At 43.0% G+C, this 7091-nt stretch overlaps 2 pseudogenes; one reads left to right on the top strand and one right to left on the bottom strand.

Annotated features, from left to right (window-relative positions):
- Window positions 1-668: 668 nt before the first annotated feature.
- On the top strand, window positions 669-5522 carry LOC131834681 (CREB-regulated transcription coactivator 2-like; annotated as a pseudogene).
- A 20-nt stretch (window positions 5523-5542) lies between these two features.
- Window positions 5543-6858, bottom strand: LOC131834682 (H/ACA ribonucleoprotein complex non-core subunit NAF1-like; annotated as a pseudogene).
- Window positions 6859-7091: the final 233 nt, after the last annotated feature.

Genomic DNA, 7091 nt, shown 5'->3' on the forward strand with positions numbered 1-7091 from the left:
TTGGCTTGCTGGGCATTGGGTGCTCAACTAGTCTGAGTTTGGTAACACAATCAATAGGTCAAAGAGGAAATCAAAAGGGAAATAAAATAATGTTATCCAACAAGTGAAAATGAAAATATAATATATCAAATTTTGTGGGTTGCAGTAAAAGCAGTTCAGAGAGGAAGTTTAGAGCAATAAAAAATTAGGAAGATCTCAAATAAACAATCTACCTTTACACTTCAACAAACTAGAAAAAGAGGAACAAATTAAGCCCAAAGTTAACAAAAGGAAAGAAATACTAAAAATCAGAGCAGAAGTAAATGAAATAGAGACCTGAAAAACAATAGAAAGGATCAGTGAAACTAAAAGCTGGTTCTAGAAGAAGATGAACACAAACTGGCAAAAAGTTAGCTAGTCTAAGAAAAAAAAAAGAGACATAGTACTGAACGGTAACTCCGTTATTATATTATATAACCCATTATATATATTACATATATATAATGTTATATATATTATATATATTATATAACCCATATAATAAAAAAATAAGAAATAAAAGAGGGTTATTACAGTCGATAGGACAGGAATATGTAGAATCATGAGAGACTATGAATAATTTCATACCAACAAATTATATATCTAAAGGAAATGGGTCCATTCCTAGAAACACACAACTTACCAAGACTGACTTAGGAAGATGTAGACAACCTGCACAGACCAGTCTAGTCATCTGAGAGGCACAGGTGGAAGCTGAAGGGCAGGAAGACAGGCGTGTAGGGGAGGCACAGACACCAGAGAGCCTGGGGTTGTGGATCACATGGTGCCTACAGGCCCCCAAATTGCAACTGGCATACAAAGGAGCTCTTCTTATGGCTATTCTCTGCCCGCTGATAACCAGATTAGCTCTGACCTGACTGAGTTCCAAGAGGCCCCTCAGCTGGCCTCTGTATTCATTGTGGAGCCCTGGGCACCAGGAGCTTTGGAACAGTTACAGTAAGATTCCAGAAAAATGGTGCCCCCACGCCACCACTATCCCTGCCAGAAAGACAGCTCTCCCTGTGGTCCTGCCTATTTGTCTCTTCCCCCAGAGCCCAGCTGGTGGAGGATGTGCCCTGGGACAATGTCCCTGCAGAGAAGGGCAGGGCTTTCTACTACTATCTGACTGAATAGGACAAGTACGGACTCTGATTTCACACCACTGTGAGGAACCCCAGCCCTCAAGACACTTATCCAGGTTCTGCCTCTCCTAGCATCTTGCACAGTCACCATGGAGGTTATCTGAATGGCAAAGTGCACTCCAAAGCCCCTGTTATTGAAGAAAACTTGTTAGAGGACAAAGAATTGTTGAAGCCATGCCATTCTTAGAAGCTGTTCTTATGTTCCTCCTGATCTTCGTCCTGTGAACTCCCTGGAATTAACACTTATCTGATATTAATCAGAGCACCATGTGCTTCCTGACCAGCCTGCCAATGTGCCTGCCCTTTCACCAGCCATGAACACAGGGAAGCTCCTTACCTGATCTCACCGAACTTCACTTTCCCCTGGGACTTCCCATCCTCCAGGGCCCTGAGGAGACAGCATACCCCAGCCTGAGTGAGGCTATCAGTACCTCTAAATTAAGACACAGCATGATCCACCTCAGGATCAGTGGGAACCAGTGCCTGGACCAACCCTGGGCTTTGATGAGACAGGACTTTACTCCCTACTCAGCTACCCATCCTGTGGTCTTCCCTGAGCAATCCCAACCCCTAGGTTTCTTGGAGCATTCCCCCATCCCCATATTCAAGGCTCTGATAGCTATCCCTCACTATCAGCCTTCTCCCTCCTCACTCAGTGCTCTGGTTCTCACATCCTCCAATTTGTCCCCCCTCTGCTTCCTCTCCTGTGCTGGGTAACCCCCTTACCCAACTTCTCCCCCTAGAATCCCTTCCTGCCACTACCATGTGCCCCTTGAGGTTGCCAAGGGCCCAGCTGACACCTAAGAGCAGCTGCCCAAAATGTTTTTGACAACAATGTCACATGCATTGTCCTGCATCACTCAGGGTGTCCCGTGGATATCAGCACATTGTACACTGACCAGAGGCTGCCTCCATACCCATACAGCCCCCCAATTTGGTTCTGCCCACTCAGCCACCTACCCCAAAGCCTCTACAGCATCCAGCGATGTCCTCTCAGGCTTGCTCAAAGCACCTTCAGGTGGGCAGAACCTGGGCAGCCCACCACACTGTGGGACACTATACCCACCCAGTTCAATGGGCATGAGCAAGCATTTTACCATCAGCCAGTGAAGGACTTCAGCCCGGGAAACCTGTTTCTTCACAGCGTGCTCTTTAATGACTGCTTCTCTGACTTGTTTGTCCCCTGGCATGCACACACTCTGTCTCAGCAGCAGGAATGGTTTAGCATGGAAGCCCATCACGAACCTGGTATTGGACCCCCAGCTTTTCTGAGGGGCCTTTATTTTTAGGGGACAAGGGGTCAGTTAGTGGCCTTCAGGACCCTCGTGCCCTCAACCACCAGAGCTTGACCCTCTTTTCCTGCCATGGCTCAGGGCCCAGCATCATCCTCGCAGGAGAGTCCTCCTCACATTATTGTAATGAGATTGTGGCAGCCCTGGCGGGAGTGCCTGGCAGATGCTGGCAAGGATGTGGAAAAAGGGGAACCCTCCTACACTTTTGATGGGAATGCAAGCTGGTGCAACCACTCTGGGACACAGCATGGAGGTTCCTAAAAAAGTTGAAAATAGAGTTACCTTATGACCCAGCAATTGCACAACTGGGTATTTACCCTAAGGATACAAACGTAGTGATCTGAAGGGGCACGTACACCCAAATGTTTAGAGGAGCAATGTCCCCAATAGCCAAACTATGGAAAGAACCTAGATGTCCATCAAGAGATGAATGGATCAAGAAGGTGTGGTATATATACACAATGGAATACTATGCAGCCATCAAAGAAAAATGAAATTTTGCCATTTGAGACAATGTGGTGGAACTAGAGGGTTTTATGCTTAGCGAAATAAGTCAATCAGAGAAAGACAACTATCATATGCTCTCCCAGATACGGGGGAAGTGGTGATGCAACGTGGGGGGTTTGGGGGGGGGTAAGAAAAGAATAAATGAAACAAGATGGGATTGGGAGGGAGACAAACCATAGGAGACTCTTATTGTCACAAAACAAACTGAGGTCACTGGGGGGAGGGGGGTAGGAAGGGAGAGAGGGGGTTATGGACATTGAGGAGGATATGTGATATGGTGAGTGCTGTGAAGTGTATCAACCTGGTGATTCGCAGACCTGTACCCCCGGGGATAATAATACATTATATGTTTACTAAAAAATTTTAAAAAAACTTCTATGGTGAGTGCTGTGAATTGCGTAAACCAGGTGATTCATAGACCTGTACCCCTGGGGATAAAAATACATTATATGTTTATAAAAAATATTTTAAAAATTAAAACAATCTAAAAACAAAACAAAACAAAAACCCAAAAACTCCCAAAAGGAAACTTCGTGGTCAAATGACATCACTAGTGAATTCTAGTGAACATGCAGTGGAAAATTAATACCAATACTCCTGAAACTCTTCCAGAATGTTAAGGAAGAGGCAAGAATTTCAAATTCATTCTGCAAAGGCAGTATTATTTGGATAGGAAACCAAATAAGGATACCACCACAACAAAAAAGCAATAAACCAATAACCTTGATGAATACAGACGGAAATATTCTCAGCAAGTGTTATCAAACTGAGTTCACACATGAAAAAAATTAGACACCATGGCTAAATGGGATTTATCTGTGGGATGCAAGCATAGTTGAACCTACAAAGATCAATAAGTGTAATTCAATACACCAAGAAAATGAAAGGTAAAAATCACATGATCGTCTCAAAAGTTGCCCAAAGAAATTAGACAAAATATACCATTCTTTTATGATAAAACTCTTAATAGATTGGATAGAGAAGGAGCATACCTCTACATATAAACGCCACCTACAGGAAACCCATAGCAAACATCCTACTCAATGAAGAAAAATTGAAAGAATTTCCTCTAAGAACAGGAACATAACAAGGAAGGACACTCTTACCACCTCTATTCAATATAGTAGCAGAAGTCCTAGCTAGAGCAATTAGGCAAGAGAAAGAAAGAAAATCCTTCGACATCAGGAAGGAAGAAGTGAAAATGTCACTCTTTACAAATATCATCTTACATACAGAAAAATCTGAAGAGTCAATAAAAAAATCTGTTGAAAGTAATCAATGATTCAATAAAGTGACATATTACAAATGTACTTACAAAAATCAGTGGCATCCCTGTACGTTAATGGTGAAGCATCAGAAAATGAAAACAGCATCAAAAGCAACAAAATAGGAATATAAGAAACCAGGGAAGTGAAGGACCTTTACAATGAAAACTACAAGACTTTCCTGAAAGAAGCTGAAGACACAAACAAATGGAAACACATTCCACGTTTATGATTGGAAGAATTAATACTGTTGAAATGACCATATTACACAACCATTACAGAGTCAATCTGATCCCAATCAAAATACTAAAGGCATTTTTTTATAGAAATAGAAGAAATCATTCTGAAATTTGTGGGGAAGCATAGGAGACTCCAAATAACCAAAGCAATCCTGCAAAAAGAGAGCAAAGCTGGAGGTAGCACATTTCTTCATTTCAAACCATACCTCAAAGCCATAGTAACAGAATCCAACGTGGTAATGGCAAAAAAGCAACCTATGCACCAATAGAACAGAATAGAGAGCCCAGAATTAAATACCAACACATGTGGTCAACCAATAATAGGTAAGGAAGCCAAGAAGACTGAATAAAAAGTATAGTCCCTTCAAGAAATGGTGCTGGGAACACTGGAGAAACACAAGCAGAACAATGAACTCTTTGGATCATCTACTCCTTTCAGAATATATTTTCAATGTGCAGCTAATAAATATTTACAGACATTATACAGATTATAAAAAGAAATTCAAGAAACATGTTAAGAGAGTTAAGTTCAAAGCTTCCTAATAGAAGTTCCCTTTTTTATAGTAGAAGTTCAAATATGATCTCTGTCTCCCCTCCTGCCTGTCTGATCTGGAGCACTCCTATTGCTGGTGCTCCCAATCTGATGTCCTCTGTTTAGAGCTCAGCTGAGCTTGGGGTACACCTGGCTCCTGTAGGATTTGGCCACACAACCAAATGACCCTTGACAGGTGTTCTCCTATGGTTGAGCTTCTGTCTCTCAAATTTACAATGAGGAAAAGACTCTCCTCTGAGGATTAGAGTAAATTATTTATTGAAATAAAGTACATAACATTTGGAGTGAAATGGCACCTGGTGAACGGTGGGTCTGATTATTTGGTGAAGGTCAGCAGAGAGCAGGATCCTGGCCTCATGGTTTCAGCATACAGTCCAGCCTTTGCAGATAAGTTTCTCTGACAGAGACTCTGACACAGGCTGATTCCAATCAGGCTCTCAGGGTTTCTCAGGGTCTCCATTGCTTTTTCTGCCCCAGACCTCTCTCCCTTTATGCTTTCAAGGTGAGAGCCCAAAGTGCCAGTTCTCTAGGCCTTTTCCCATAATTTGGCACTCACATCCCTCCCACCCAGTTTGCCCATTTCAGGCTTGACCTTGGATGGGCCTGACCTACATGGGACTGAGAGAGTGAGTACATTCTTCCGGGTCACACTTGCTCTTGGAAAATGATTCACTGACATCGCAGGGACTGAGGAATCCGATTGAGACACTCTGGGCATTTCTGTGACTATGTACTGAGTGAAGACTTTCTTTGACCGACCAAAATACATAGTGTCCTGTATTATCATACCTTTACTCTCAATGTGCTCTGAAGAATTAAACCGTGAGATATAAATGGATGTGCAACAGGTTCAAATATCTCAAATATCTTTCCTGCTGCCTGTCGATTGCTTTTAAAAATTACAGTCTCAAAAAAACATTACACTATCATATGATCTCCCTGATATGAGGAAGTGGTGATGCAACATGGGGGCTTAAGTGGGTACGAGAAGAATAAATGAAAGAAGATGGGATTGGGAGGGAGACAAACCATAAGTGACTCTTAATCTCACAAAACAAACTGAGGGTTGCTGGGGGGAGGTGTTTGGGAGAAAGGGGTGGTATTATGGATATTGGGGAGGGTATGTGTTTTGGTGAGTGCTGTGAAGTGTGTAAACCTGGTGATTCACAGACCTGTACCCCTCGGGATAAAAATATATGTTTATAAAAAATAAAAAATTATATTAAAAAAAAACATTACATTCCCATTAACCGGAGATAGGTTAATCATAAATGGAATTATTACCAATTGCTCAATAATACTTGAAACCATCCCAAGGGGCTTTAAATCAGTATCTTCATGCAGAATAATAGTGAGTTCTTCAACAGAAAGTAGTCCATTAAAAAGTAATTCATCTTTTGTTTTAAGAATAAAATTCTTGTTTTCCTTTTCAGTTTGTCAGCCATCTTCTCCGCCTGACAGCAGTGGAGGAAGTGATATACAAGAGGAAGATGAGAATGAGGAGGCGCTTGAACTACCCGAATCTGTTTCACCGTCCAAGTCCAAATCCGAGGCTACGTGTCTAGAGACTGCGTGTCCCTGCCAGCTCTACAGCGCTCAGGGACGGTGAGCAGTTCCCGGCCTTGACTGTGGAGGAAATTCAAGTGACTGCTCCTTGGCAGGCTGAACATCCGTGTCCTGTCTGCTGTCCGGGGACACCTCATGCGACTGCAGTGACGGCCGTGATCCTGGAACATATATACAGCCCTGAGACTGCACCGCCTGACCTTGGCCATCCCCCAAACCAGTGCCATTAAAGTTCAGAGTTTCTAGCTGAGCTGCCGTGGCCTCAACTACTTTCATGGTGTCGCACCAGAGGGCCCTCAGACAGGCTCACAGCTTGCTAGGAAAAAGATAGAACTGTGCAGGTTGTAACCGCATCTGCGCCAGATTTCCCACATTTCTAGGGTAACTGCAGGAGGACCTGCCTGGAGACACTCCCCCGTCGCTTACACAGGGGCACTTCCAGGGGAGCCTACTCTGTGCTTGCTTTTCTTTTAATTTTTTATTTACTCATTGTTAATTAATGAGTATAA

This window comes from Mustela lutreola, chromosome 6, assembly GCF_030435805.1.
Source record: "Mustela lutreola isolate mMusLut2 chromosome 6, mMusLut2.pri, whole genome shotgun sequence".
Taxonomy (NCBI): domain Eukaryota; kingdom Metazoa; phylum Chordata; class Mammalia; order Carnivora; family Mustelidae; genus Mustela; species Mustela lutreola.